Below are 16,006 nucleotides of genomic sequence, written 5' to 3'. Positions count from 1 at the left end.
GGATATAATTTTTTGTCTAGTAATTTGAATGTTGTATTCGAAAGGAGATGCAAAGAAATTACACATTGCTGGGTGTTAGATTTTTTAGAGTCACTTATTTGGTTTAAAAAGTCTTTTAAAATGTCAATGACGTCAGAATGCTGACGTCATTAGCAGAATGCTAGCGTGTTATGGGCAACAACAACTTAACCTGTGAGAAATCGAAAAGAAATAAGTACTCGTTCATTCAACTTTCGACCTATAACCCATGTTGAACTTGCAAAACCTACAATAAAATCTGAGATTTCTCAACAGCAATCGGGTGAGAGAGATACATTTAGCCGTCTAGCCCCATAGACTCCCATTCAGTCTGCACTCGCCCGCGATCACCCCCAGTGGAATTCTAATGGAACTGCAACCAAGATCGATACAATGGGGCTAATAGGAAGTGCCAAGGCTCTCCGTAGACGGGCTCTGGTAACATCACATATTAATGCTGGATTCACTCTGCACGGGACAGAAATGTGACATGTTAGAATAGTAGCCTAATATCGCGTTATAGCAATATAAAGGCAGACTAATATATTAATATAAAAATATGAACTATAATATTAAATATGAAGTAGGCTACCCTGCCAAAATATTGAAATCTGAAATATATTCCAGTCTGATTAATTCGGTTCGGGAGTAGGCTATAGACAAAAGCCCGCCCGCACTTACAATTGATTGGTTGGGTCCTTACATAGACTGTAAAAAAATACATGCGCTTCGTGAGGTACACTAGCACACACATAATTTGAAGTGTCACACAGTTCTGAAATTATCGTACATTATAGGATTTTTTTGTCATTATTGATCGTACATCGTACAGAGGTCAAAATTATCGTACAAATACGATAATTATCGTACGTCTGGCAACACTGGCGGGCACACGATGGCTGACGTCATGCAGTGAAGAGCGCGCTTATTGGCTGTGCCTTCTTAAAAAACTTGTAAATAATCTTAAATGTGAAAAAATCTGAACTTTATTATAACCTCTGTGATTTCAGAGGCACGCTCTCAGCTGGAGAAATACAGCAACATGAATTGCTGTATGAAAGTGAGAGTTGAGTAGCCTCTATTTATACACTAAACTGAGCTGTACAGAGTCAGAGTTAATGAACTCACGTGCTGAAGACATACAGACCAGAGGTGAGCAATAACTCTCTCTTCAACAGGAAAATAATATCCTTTATATTTAATCCATAACCAGCCACAGGACAATCTTTAGTAAATGCATGATGTTTTTGTATTTTGTGATTTACACATTTTACAGATATTTCAAAATGCCTATGAAAATAGAAAACTCTTTTTTTTTTGTGATAATTTTGTCTGAATAATGTTGCAGTGTTTACTACAGAGTTATATTTGGATTTCTTTTTGCGTTCAGCCAGTGAAGACAATGCAATTTTATTTCATCATGTTCAATTTCTGTCGTGGCTCTGTAGATTCATCAACAATATTATTATGAATGGATCTTTTTCATTGTGTTCTCTGTGGTTTATTGTAATAAATCGTGTGGTTTTGCGGTAGTATTTTGCACTCTTGCCTTCAACACCTCATTGTTGTGTGAAACCATGCAAAATTAATTGTGACATATTGAAGAAGTTGGGCGTTTCCTCAGGCTTGAAGTTAAGAAAAGATTTGACTGTGCTATTATTCTCTGCATTATATAAAATACACATGCAAGTCACCTAAATATGCATCAGAAGATGTTGGTGTTTCCTGAAGCATGAAGGAGTAAAACATTTTTTAAAAGAATTTCAAACTACTTTAAACCATCGTAAAAGTAGTCCATGTGGCTTTTTGTTTTCTATTGCAGAATGAAAAGCATGAATGCTGTAAATGCAGTGCAACTGTTCATTCTGGTTTGGACTTTTACTGCTGTCTGTCAAGCTGATGGTAAGAGAATAAACTTTCCCCTAGAAAGAGTGTGTGAGAATTTTGAGGAGGGAATAAATCTAAGATCATGACGAAAAAAAGGTCAAATTTGATTAAAGCACAAGTGGCTCTTTAAACCTTTTGAAGTTTATCCAGTTCAGTCCAAGTGTTTGAACAATTAATTTTGAATGATTAACACAAGAGAGGGAAATCCATTAGAGTCAGGGAGCAGTGCATTTTAGGTGTTTAACACATAAAATAATGTGTTCACACAGATAAGCACAAAATCACATTTTCAGTCAAGACTACATGATCTTGTGTTTGATCTGATGCACACAGAATTAGGTAGATCAGCCTTCTCTAACTATGCTCCTTATGCATGGAATGAGCTCCAAGGTATATTACACATGAAATATGTACCATCTCTCACTTCGTTTAAAAACATTTTAAAGTCTGTTTTTATAGAACGGTGTAAATGGTTTAGTAATTGATTAAGGTTTGTATTGTCTTTCAGATATGGACATTTTTTGTATGTTTATTCTGTTGTGTTATGTACTACTTTGTATTTTTGTCTTGTGCTGACTATCTTGACCAGGACTCCCTGGTAGAAGAGATATTGTATCTCAATGGGACCTTCCTGGTTAAAAATAAATAAAATAAAAAATAATTCATAATAAATAATAAAATGTGAGCCTCCCATTAGTAGAAATTAAATCTTATTAAAAATTGAATGTACAAAAACACATAATGCCGTGGTTTTATTTATGAATAGGTTCATAGATAAATGTTCATTATATGACTGACGTAGACACAAACACAAGAAGTCTGATATGTTAAAAGTTTACTGAGATGTAACAAAAACCAGATCTTCATCATTATTCAGTTGCTGTATTATATGATATACATTGTTATTTTTCAGATGACATCAGTGTAAGCTGTGAGGATGTGACTGGAACTGTGAGTGAAGAAGTAACTTTCACCTGCAGCGTCTTTCTGAAGAACTCTGAATGCAACATGACAGTGTATAAGTTTCAGTACCCTGAGAAATATAATGATTCCTCAATCTGTAGAGAAGAGTTTCCTCAGGACTCCTGTGAACAGAGAAACAGCTTCACATGCAGTTTCAGTTCAACTACAGTAATGACTGGAGAATTCAGATTCTTTGTGCAAACAAATAAAGGATTCAAATCAGATCAATTCACTGTAGATATAACAGGTACCGTATATAATACTGCTGTTTATAATTCAATAGATGTTTGCAAATGTATTTTCAATCTACTAACAGTGGTTTAAAATCTGTTAACAGAGAACAGTAAACTTGAAATTTATTACATTGATTATTGAGTTACTTCTGGAACACAGAAAACTGATGTTTAGTTTCTTGTCAGAATATTTATCATTTAAAAAATCTCCTGTGAATAAATTATTTTAGAGTTTAAGGTGGAAACTGATGTACAGTATGATCATGGTCTCCAAACTGATGCATCTCTCTAGATATTTGATTTTAGAGATGTTTAGATCTGGTCTCTCCGTCAAGAAATCAGTTTGATCAGATTCTCAGCCGCAGAAATGTTTTGTGAAGTTTGTGTGGAGAATCTGACTGATGTTTGATAGGCTGAAGGTGACTTTATGATTTAAACAATTCTTTTAATTGCACTTTTTCAGATCCAGATACACAAATATTTCTATCAACAACAGTGGCGGGTTCAGTAACAGAGCGGAGTACTGGATCAGAGGAGAGTCCTAAACAAGACAAGGTTTTTGGATCTAAGAACACTGTCATTACATCAATTATCATCATCCTCATCATCCTTATCATCATCATCATAATCACAATCATTTACAAAAAGAAACCAAACTACAGCAAACCTTGCGGATTCCAGAGGATGTTTCTGCGCCATAAACATGATGATAACAACAGCGATTTCCAAGAGCAAAATCCAGGATCTTTCTAATGTCACTGACTCAGCAGTACGAAAACACTGAGTTTTGTTTGACTTTAAATGTGAAGATCAAGAAAGACACAAACTTTATAGGAACTCCATAAACTATATCTATATCAGAAGGGTGCTCGCTTGCCATTGCAGTCGATATGCACCCTCGATGCAAAGCAAGTCACAGCTGAATTACGTCACGAAAGTGGGGACTCGTAGGAAGACCGTCAGTGTTTAGGGTGTCATTCGGGACAGGGCCAAGAGTTCATATTTCATGCAAGAGTTTGCAAGTAGCCTATATAAGCTGAGTTTTGATACATTTTTGTGACGCGTTCCTCTAAATTCACGGAAAGGAAACTGGGATGCCAGAAAGCATCATCCTTTTTGTCTTCTTTATTTTACAAAAGCACAATGCTTTGTTTTTATTGTGAGTGTACATAAAAATAGACTATTTCGATGATGTCTTACTCTTATCTGTATGACTATAATTTATGCCATGACAGAGTATTTTAAGTGGTTTCTGTTGTTATAATGAGATAAAATCATTTGGCATGTAATGTTAAGATGTCATGTACAAATGAGGCGATACAAGGCATTGTGCCGATTTGTGTCGTAAGTCTCACTACTGTCCAGTTATGAAATATGCGTGTCCTGGAAACTAATCCCTGCACAAGTTTTATTTAACTTTTTTCAATAAATGTTGTACTTTTATAACACAAGATATGCTTTTCAGTTTTTTAGCTGATTGTGACCAAATACTGTTTTGGCGAGAGTGCATTCTGTTTCCTGCTTATAGTGCTTGAAACATTAAAGGAGCTTGTACTGTAATTTGCACCACTGTCTGATAAAAAAAGAAATGAAAAGAAACCTTGCATTGGGGATTTATTGCTTTTTTGCACTCAATTACGTCCACAATGCTTTCAGACACCCAAATGGCCGTTCCCTCAAATAGTGCCCTATTTAAAGTTCTATGAAAAGTTTTTTTGCTTTTAGTATGAATATGTTAGCCTTACTGTTATCTATAAGCTAGTGTGCTCCAAAACAATGATACATTTCGCATTTAGAAGACCAAATCCAACGTTGAAAATGAAAATCAGGTTGATGTCAGAATCCAACGTCAGATTGACGTCATCTCCAACGTTGGTCGGGTCTGACGTCAACCCGACTTTCATTTGCAACCAAAATCCAACGTCTGCCTGACTTTATTTGTACTTTACTTGAGTATTATTATATCTGGAAACTTTTTACATTAACTTCACTATATTTGAAAGACAAATCTCGTCCTTTTTACTCCACACCAATCAGAGGTGGGCAGTAACAAAGTACAACTTGAGTACTGTACTTAAGTACACTTTTTGAGTGTCTGTACTTGAGTATTTTTTTTTTTCTGGAAACTTTAACTTCACTACCAACCAAACATCATACTTTTTACTCCACTACATTTTTGTCAAGGTCCTTGAGTGGAAAGTAGTAACGTCAGTCAGGGGATGATTTTGGTTGCAGAGTGTTGGATTTTGGTTGGAAATGAAAGTTGGATTGACGTTCGAACCCGATGCCTATACTACTTACCTGATCAGCCTGCTCTCAGCTTTTTCATTTTCTGTGTTGTTTTGAAGTAGTGTCCTAAATGTGAAATGACAGACATTTTGTTTTAATGTGTAGATTGTCTTTGAGGACTGCTCACCAGTGGACATTTGTTCCTGTGTAGCTCGAACGTCAACAAGAAGTGACGTCGTCACCCAACATCTCTTAGAGCACCTTTAATTCTGAAGGGATTTGACATTAAAGTGAAAGTTCGCCCACAAATAAGAATGAAGATTTTGAAGAATGTGGGAAACTGAACAGATCTGTGCACTATTGACTTCCGTGGTTTTTTTGTTGTTTTTTTGCTAGGAAAATGGTGCCCCAAAGTGGCCTGGGAACAAACTTTCTTCATAATATCTTTGTTTGTGTTCAGCAGAACAAAAACATTTATACAGGTTTTTGAACAACTTGAGGGTGATTAAATGATGACAGAATTTACAATTTTGGGTGAATAATCACTTTAAGGTCTCAAATGACACAATAATTGATAGACAGCATTCATTATAACAAAAGATAATATATTTCTTAAAAATGTAACAGCTATACAGTATGTTTGAAGCATTAACATCTGTATACACACACATACTGTATATAAATACAGTTTATACACACATAAGTTCAGGTGTAGGGTAGGGTGTAGAATACGGTCACGTGTTGTAAGGCAACACCTGTTTAGCTTTGATGAGGGAGAGATTTTGCAGTGGTAGGTTCTCATGGGTGGATAAGGGTTACTCAAATGAATATGATTGTTTTAAATATCACTTTTTTGTTCAAAAGCAGCTTTACTAAACAATGTGCCTCACAAAGAAAAAAATGTGTTCAAGTTTACAAATTAAGCAACAACACCTCATTGATCAGGGGGTTCTGCATTGTAGAACCATTACATAGCCTACTGTATATTCAAGGCTACATATATAAATTTATTAAAAAATATTGACATTGCATATTAAATAGTGTAACACATCGATGACATTGGTAGCTAAACAGAAAGGGAATCCGAGAACGGTAAACAAACAATATGATCTTTTTTTTTTAATAATCAATTTGACCTATTTGCAAATATCTTTTCATTTAAAAATATATAATACTACCGTAATAACAACAAGGGTCAAATAGGTCAAATTGATTATTAAAAAAAAAAAGATCATATTGTTTGTTTACCGTTCTCGGATTCCCTTTCTGTTTAGCTACCAATGTCATCGATGTGTTACACTATTTAATATGCAATGTCAATATTTTTTGCATATTAAAAATATTTTGCAATATTCCGCTTAAGCGTCGCGCTGGAATTCACGTTCGGTTTCTGTGAACTTAAGAAGCCTTCTTTGACTTGATTGGTCATCTCAATTGTTTTGACCTTAGCCCCGTTTACATGTAGCATTGTATTCCGATTATAACCAGTTTAAAAGTCCAATCAGAATGAAAATGCTCCATGTCAACACCTCAATCAGAATAAAAATGCTCAAAACGATTGAAATTTCAGTCGGATTGAAGGGGGTGGAATAAACCTTTTCATGAACCGATCAAATGAAAAATTGCACCATTGACGAGTGCTGTTAAACCGCCTGAAATTCGTAAACGTTTTTGTGTTCCAGCAACAAACAGAGAGGCTATACGACCCTGTCGATTTCTCCACTATTATTTGACATAGCCTATAGAACAGCAAAACTGCAGCATTAGCCTACGTCTTGAAGGGGAGGTTTGCAAGTCGTTACTGGCAGCACCGACTGCTGACTCGACATGAATGGCTCTGTGTTCTGAGAGCAACCGCACTTTTCGGTTCAAAATGTCTCGGTTGCTCTCAGAACACAGACAGCCGTTCATTTTGTAGGCCTTGCCTGTATTTTGATAGCCGTGAATGAACTCACGCGCTGAAGACATACAGACCAGAGGTGAGCAATAACTCTCTCTCAACAGGAGAATAATATCCTTTATATTTAGCTACTAATCCATAACCAGCCACAGGACAATCTTCAGTACATGGTATTTTTGTATTCTGTGATTTACACATTTTGCAGATTTTTAAATAGGCTAATAGAAAACTGTTTTTCTACGTGTTTGTGATAATTTTGTCTTATCAGTGTGACGGTGTTGATTCTATTTGTTTTTGCGTTCAGCCAGAGAATAGCCTACAATGCAATAGAAAAATATGTAGGCTATATCATCAAGTTCAATTTCTGTCGTGGCTCTGTAGATTCATTTTCAGGATCTTTTTCATTGTGTTCTCTGTGCTTTATTGTAGTAAATATTGTGTTTGTATTTTACACTCGTGAGTCTCTTCAACCCCTCTAAATAAATGCATGATTCGTTATGTTGTGTGAAATCTCGCTAAATGATTTAATTAAATTATGACATAGGCTACTGAGTTTACAGTATATCGTCTCTAATTTAGTTGTTGCTTGTTAGTCCTTGTTCTTTAAGTTTCACTCTTGATGCAACTTTATGTTTTTTTCTGTTGCAGAATCAAAAGCATGAATGCTGTAAATGCAGTGCAACTGTTCATTCTAGTTTGGACTTTTACTGCTGTCTGTCAAGTTAATCGTAAGAGAATAAACTTTCCCTGAAAGTGTGCGTGAGAATTTTTAGGAGGGAATAAATATAATATAATGAAGAAAAAAACGTGTTAATAGATATCATAACACAAGTTGCTCATTTTGCAGGTGTATCTAGGTCAGTCCAAGTGTTTATGGCTCTGAGTAGGGGAGACCGGGGACAGTTGCAACATGGGGATGGTTGCAACATGTCATTTTTCTCCAATCAGAAACAAGCTAGAGTGATGACACTCATATGCACAGTTAGACCCTCCCCCCACTAAGAAGACAGTAGACATATTCAACATCTGCTGCTGCATTTATTGAACAAAACTTGTTTTGGAGGTATGAAAGTAAATTTTTTCATGAGATATATATTTTTTGTCATACGGTCCAGAAATGTTGTATGAATTAATCAAAACTTACTTAGTTTGAATTATTGTTTTGTTGACTTCTAAGTGACATGGTTAGCATGTGTCAAAGTCAGTGTGTCTAGCAGGCACATGATGTTCTGTCATGGCTGATAGGGTTGGGGACAGTTGCAACAAGTTATAAATTACATGTTTAATAAAGGTTTGTTGCATTGCAAATTGTTCAATTCTTCCTGTCTGACACTGAAATATGGAGAGATTGAATAGCATCTGTAGCACCTGCACACTGAATCTATGTAGGCCTATATAGGCTCTACACATAAACAACAACAAAAAACAAAAAAAACCTCAATAACTGTTATTTGATAAATATGACTAAATTAATTAATTATAGGCTACAATAATATTATTGAAATAAATAATACTATAATATTATAGTAGGCCTAAAACAGTTAATATTTTCAGAATTATATGCTCATTTTAACGTGTTGCAATCGTCCCTGGGTTGTGTTGCAACCGTCCCCTGGGTCGGGGTCAGTTGCAACATCTGACTTCTTCCATTCAAATAAATACTGTGAACGATATGTAATATATAATCATCTTTAAATGGTATGGGTAATTAGCAGACAGATGCAAGTTTAATATATACAAATTTGGTTGGTCTAGTCCAAATAGTCTCTGAGTAACTGAGAGAAATGCAAAAAGTGTTGCAACTGTCCCCGGTCTCCCCTATTTCATCCTTCCAGGGATTAAAATTCAGATTTACTATTTGAACAATTATGAACAATAGAGCGAAATCCAGGGAGCAATGCATTTTCTGCTAATTTATGTTTATACACTCACACTCTTTTAAGTAATATAATGTGTTCATACAGAGAAGCAGAAAATCAAATTTTCAGTCAAGACTACATGATCTTGTGTTTCTCAACTGACTCTGATGCACATGATTAAAGAAACAGTCAGGGTGTTGCATGCAGAGACTGTAGTGTATATATTACTATTGAATAAACTATAATTAATTGTAAATAATACAATATGTGACCCTCCAATTACCAGATATTAAATCCTGTTCAAACTCTAATGAACAAAAACACATAATGCAGTGGTTTTATTGATGAATAGGTTCTCTAATGAAAGAGTCACTATGTGTTTATTATGATTGACACCATGACAAGAAGCCTGATATGTTACAAGTTTACTAAGATATACATGTTTATTTTTAAAAAGATTATTATTATTGGTCAGTTGCTGTATTATATGATATACTCTGTTTTTTTTTGTTGTTATTTTTCAGATGACATCAGTGTAAGCTGTGAGGATGTGACTGGAACTGTGAGGAAAGAAGTAACTTTCAACTGCAGCGTCTCTCTGAAGAACTCTGAAAGCTGCATTAAATTGTATAAGTTTCAGTATCCTGAGAAATATAATGACTCCGAAATCTGTAGAGAAGAGTTTCCTCAGGGCTCCTGTGAACAGAGAAACAGCTTCACATGCCCTTTCACTCCACCTACACAAATGACAGAAAATTTCAGATTCTTTATCCAAACAAATCAAGGAACGAGATCAGATGAATTCACTGTGAACATATGTACCATATATAATACTGCTGTTGTCACGTGTCAGTGTATGTTTGGACTTCCAGTTTGTATTTTGATTGGTTCCTGCTCTCCTTTGTTCTTTTCCTGCCACTCCTTCGTTTCCATGGTTACTGTCATTATCAGTTCAGTTGTATCACCTGTTTAGTCATCATCGTCATCTGTATCACCTGTGTTCTGTTAATCAGTGTAATCTGTGTTTGTATTTAAGTTCTGTCTGTTCTGTCAGTCTTGGTCTGATCTCCGTTACATTTTAGTGTGTGTTGCTACCTGTTCTGCCGTCCTGTGTTTCTTTACCAATAAACCTTCGTTTTGGAATTATATCCTTGTCTCCGTCTGCCTTCCTGCAACCTGACCGTGACTTTTGTTTATAATTCAATAAATGTTTACAAATGTATTTTTATTTTCAATCTAGTAACAGTGGGTTAAAATCTGTAAACAGAGCCCATAAAATCTGGGCCTTTCATTGAAGAAATCTATAACATTGATTATTGAGTTACTTATGGAACACAGAAAACTGCTCTTTAGTCTCTTGTCAGAATATTTATCATTTTAAAACTCACCTGTGAATAAATTATTTTATAGTCTAAGGTCTAAGAAGGAAACGTATGTATGATCATGGTCTCCAAACAGATGCATCTCTCTAGATATTTGATTTAGAGATGTTTAGATCTGGTCTGTCTGTCAAGAAATCAGTTTGATCAGATTCTCAGCAGCAGAAATGTTTTGTGAAGTTTGTGTGGAGAATCTGACTGTCTGATGTTTAAAAGGCTGAAGTTGACTTTATGATTTAAAAACTATTATTTTAAAGGGTTAGTTCACCCAATAATGAAAATTCTGTCAGTAATTACTCACCCTCATGTTGTTCCAACCCCGTAAGACCTTCGTTCATCTTCAGAACACAAATTAAGATATTTTTGATTAAATCTGAGAGCTGGCTCACTCCTCCATAGGCTTCTAAGACACTATAACTTGCTGGCCCAGAAAATGTATTAAAGACATCGTTAATATAGTCCAAGTGACTCCAGTGGCTCAATCTTAAGTTTATCAAGCGATGAGAATACTTTTTGTGCGCAAAAACAAACAAAAATAACGACTTTATTCCACTTTTCATTTCCTTCTATCTGGGCCTCGAGTCTTTTCACGTAGTGTTTAAGCGTAGCGCGTCTGTGTTGCACGTCACCACGTATCACACACATGACCAGCGTCGCCCAATAGTGAGCCTACGTGGTGAAGTGCAACACAGACGCGCTACGCTTAAAGCAGAACTTGGTAACTTTTTTAACGTAATAAAACTGTCTAGAAATCATTTGGATGGTTAAACAACCTGTTCTGGTGATATTGGTGACTTTCCCCGCTCCCCCCAGCGTTCCCAGGCGGAAAACCAACCTTGCAACTTGGGGACTACCGTCCCAGCAAGATAGAAATTGGAAGCGAGAACGAGCGCGAAACACGAATTGCTTTACGGCAATTCGACATAAACACACACGCATGTATGATGTATTACCCACCTCGGTAGACATAGCTCCACACGATACAGTTGGCTTGCTCCGATCATAACAAACGCACATGAGCAGCGGTAGAGAGGGGGAGGAGTCCGCCGCAAGTGAGTTTTTTACGACTGTGTTGTGAAATATACACCCTCCCACAGCTGTAGGGGGAGCTCGAAGGGAAAACATGCGACAACAAAAGGGAAAATCAGCGAAGAAGTGACTAGAGTTCGCTAGAGTTGCCGAGTTCTGCTTTAAACACTACGTGAAAAGACTCGAGGCCCAGAGAGAAGGAAATGAAAAGTGGAATAAAGTCGTTATTTTTCTTTGTTTTTGTGCACAAAAAGTATTCTCGTCGCTTTATAAACTTAAGATTGAGCCACTGTAGTCACTTGGACTATATTAACGATGTCTTTAATACATTTTCTGGGCCAGCAAGTTATAGTGTCTTAGAAGCCTATGGAGGAGTGAGCCAGCTCTCAGATTTAATCAAAAATATCTTAATTTGTGTTCCGAAGATGAACGAAGGTCTTACGGGGTTGGAACAACATGAGGGTGAGTAATTACTGACAGAATTTTCATTTTTGGGTAAACTAACCCTTTAATTGCTTTATTTAAAAGAAGAGTCCTGGAACAGAAAATGGTTTTGGATCTAAGAACGCTGTCATCGCTGCAGTTACAGGCTGTTTCATCTTCATCATCATCATCATCATAATGACAATCATTTACAAAAAGAAACCAAACTACAGCCAATCTTGTGGATTCCAGAGGAGGATGTTTCTGTGCCATAAACATGATGATAACAACAGCAATTTCCAAGACCAAAAACCAGAAAATGTGATCTACATAAATTCATCAACTAACCGTTCAGAAATGTTGTCTACATGTTGTCACTTCTTCTTGAGTCTCTCCATCTTTGTCCGACTCCGGTTTGAGCATAAAAGGCTAAAAGTTTTTGAAATTTTCAGGACACAAGTTCTTGAAACTCCGCCCTCTGTGCCGGGAGCAGCAGCTCATTTGCATTTAAAGTGACAGTCACAAAAAGTGCATTATTATATATCTTGTAATACTCTCTAAAGATGAATATCTGAAAACTTTTTTATCACCACATGATGATGGGTAAATTACAGTCGGCTACCAGTAAAACTAGTAAAGTGGGTGAAGGGTGGTTGCACAGAGATCATCTGAATATACGCCTTATTTATTTGTTATGTGTCAAGTCATCTTTATTTATATAGCGCTTTTTACAAATACAGATTGTTTCATTTCAAAGCAGCTTTACAGTGATAACAGGAAAATAATGCAACAAAGTTTGTTTCGGCTGTACAGCAGAGATAGAGGAAAGTCATTGTCCAGTTTAAGTTCAGCATTAATTCATTTCCATTGGATGAACTTTTTGTGCAGTTAAATTTTAGATATACATTGTTGTTGTTGTTGTGTTTTTTTTTTTTTTTTTTTTTTGCAGGTGATAAGAGATTTGAAGGTAGAATGATTTTATTATAAGTTTAGATCGACCTTGAGATTAATTTTCTGAATTATATTTACGAATTTGGCAGATGTTTTTATCCAAAGCGCCTTACAATCAAGGTTTACATTTAATCTGTTCATGCATTCCCCAAGAATCGAAACCCATGATCTTGTCTAACCTTTACCACCATATACTCTTCTGTTTGAGTGACAGGTTTACTGTTCTGAGAAAGAAAACTAAATGATCCTACAGCTGATAAAAGCAAACAACTGTCAAGTGTCAAATCACTCATGCATCACTTATAATCAAGTGTTGAATTCAATCAGTCATTTTGAGTCCTCCACAAACGAGAAACGATTTGCAGTCTAGCAGTCAGAGCAGATGGAAAAACTGAATGATTTCAAAACTTAAACAAATAATGTCATATTTTCATTTAATTGTAAATGTTTATTGTGCATTCACTGATCAACATGATTTTTTCATTGTCTGCTGATTAACCACTGTACTGCAAGGTGGCCAACAGCTGATATAATACACATATAATACAACTGAATGATGGCCAGTAAGATATACACATGTAGGGAAGATGTAATATGTTTCTCCCAGCCTTAGGGGGGGGGCGCTGTGTTCTATGAGTGTTTCACTGTGTGAGTGAGCCCTTCTTCACATGGGTGGAGCTGTTGTTAATTCAGTTCTATTTTCCTTGTGAAAAGGTAAGATGTTCTCTGTTACATCTATTACATTTCTTTAATTATATTGGCCATCCATGTTATTTGAATAAATATATTGCTGTTAAAGATGTTAACTAACATATTTGCACAGTTATTTGCGACGGATGGTTTTGTATTTCTGATATTATTTAATGGGTTTTACCTTCCATGTGATGGGGTATATTTTTCTGTATATTGTATTGTGTTTAACATTTATCTGAGTATTTTGGGTTATAGTCTTTGTATTTTGGATGCATGTGACATTTAACATTAATTGTCATATGTGGAAAGTTATTTTTCCAGTCTTTGAGAACCCCTGTTATTGAAGGCTTAATATAACTGCAGCTAGAACTGTATTGTATTGTTTTGTGATATTGTATGCATTTTTATTTTTGATATTAGTAACTAACAGTTCTATTTTCCTTGTGAAAAGTGGCTGATGCAGAAGAGCCCAATAAATAAGCTTCACTGCTGTGACGACAACGATATTTGTGTCCTCCTCATTCAACCATCATCCAAACACAACGCAGAGACATTTGGGGGAGCACACAGACGAAGAGGGTTACACACATAAAACCACTAACTTAAAAACTTATTTTACACTATATTTCTTGAAACAAACAACACAGTTTAAAACAAAATATTTATATCAATGTACATTTAAATTAATCATTAATAAATCTAAATGTAAATATGAATAATATGGTGTTTGTTTCTGTATAGGGTGGGTTTTGTTTCATGTTTTTTTCATAATTTAATTAATTTGCAGACCTGTTCTTTTCATTGATTGGTTTGTTCTGTGTATTTTGTTTCAGTTCAGTTCCTGGTCCGTTCTCGTCTTATGTTTGTTTGTTCTGTTCCTGTGTTTTTGACACATTTTTCGTTTCGAGTATTTGTTCGTTTCGAGTAGTTTAGCTCTCTATATAACGATTCACTCGTTTAGTTTGTGAACATGCTTGAGACATGCACAGCTTTATGTGAAATAAGCTTTTCTTTTCTTTCACTTCTCTGAATCGTGGCTCCTGTTTCCATTTCTCCAGGCGTGTTTCTTCATTCCATCACCAATCATTCATGTGAACTAGTGACTCAGACAGAGTGGTGCCTGAGATGTGTGAGGTGGAGGACTAGTAGGGGAACATATAAAATATGTGTCATGGTTCCTGGTTGCAGCAGAGAAGAAACAAGATCTATATGCAGCAGTCTTTATTAATCACAAACTCAAACTAATAGAAATACTCAGAATTCTAATACACGGAACAGAACAACCATCATGGGATACTTTTATGGGTTTTTTTTTGTAATTATTTTTATCTTGTATTACTTCATTTTTCATTTTAATTAAACTATATGAATTAAACAGCTCATAAACATAATCGCATTTTGCAAAGCAATCATTGTAGACATTTCTCCTCATCTAGAACCTTTTTGGCATAAAGGGTTCTTTACGACCGAATCAAAAACCTTCCAGAGCCCCATTGAAGTGCATGCAGCAGATATACAAAAAGTACAAATGTACTCCTATTATCTTCTTCTTTTTTCAGGCAACTGAGAGGGTGACAGCATAATCTGATCTTTATGGTGCTGTCTGCCTTTGGACTCACTTTGAATTGTTGTTTTAGTTGTTTGAAGATTCTTTGAAAAATGTCCTTTAGCGTTTCATTGAAAAAATAACAGCAGGATTATTAGTCTGAATTTTATTTTTATAGTGAATTGTTTCTTTAATGTTTCCAGGCTCTTCAGTTTTGCACTTCAGTATATGGCCATCTGCTATGAAAAGCTTTTTGTAAAGCAGAAGTCTGTTTTTCCAGTTTGTCCTGCCAAGCTCCTAACATAAACATGTCCCACCGCAGTGCTCCTTTACCCAAAGGAATTCTGGACCACACTACGTGTTGTTTTGTGTGTAAATCCAAGTATATGTCTAAAGTAATAGGTTATGCGTTTATATATTTCTTTATATGTTTTATATTTTTATATTTGTTCTGATATGTTTACAGGCTTTGCAGCACTGTGGTCCTGTGAGGCATTACATTTCATTCCTTTGTATATCTCTATAATTTTGAGGTTTATTTCATTTTGTAACACGCAAGAATCAGATGCACAATAACTTATATTAAACATTAACCACAGACAGGATGATAACCTTTAAAATGCATTAATTTTTAACCACAATAAAGACTTGTTTTTAATCTATGATTTAAAAACTTTTGATTTAAAATGCCTGTAAAAAAATAATGTCGTGGTGTGTGGAATTTCTTTAAAAACTATTTAAAAGAGCAGAATTCTGATGTAGTTTAATATATGTATAACTGAGTAAAGCACAGAGTGGCAGATAAATTAAAGCCATGTGTGGAGACTTGCACAGTTCAGCACTTCCATGAGACAAAATGTGTGTTGTCTAACTTCTGGCACGTCGTCACAGCTTAT

General features: G+C 35.5%; 1 protein-coding gene and 1 long non-coding RNA gene across 5 annotated transcripts in view; both read left to right on the top strand.

Annotated features, from left to right (window-relative positions):
• The window catches only part of LOC311305915 (uncharacterized protein), a 258,116-nt gene that overhangs the window by 70,260 nt on the left and 171,850 nt on the right, over window positions 1-16,006 (top strand). The gene's annotated exons all lie outside the window — the stretch shown is intronic.
• Window positions 1,136-4,662, top strand: LOC311305919. The gene is made up of 4 exons (XR_014630094.1): window positions 1,136-1,170; window positions 1,841-1,920; window positions 2,819-3,115; window positions 3,565-4,662. It is a non-coding gene; the product is annotated as an uncharacterized lncRNA (long non-coding RNA).

Source organism: Rutilus rutilus (genome assembly GCF_951802725.1).
Source record: "Rutilus rutilus genome assembly, chromosome: 16".
NCBI lineage: Eukaryota > Metazoa > Chordata > Actinopteri > Cypriniformes > Leuciscidae > Rutilus > Rutilus rutilus.
The sequence above is the reverse complement of the archived record's forward strand: the minus strand, read 5'-3'. Positions and strand labels throughout refer to the sequence as shown.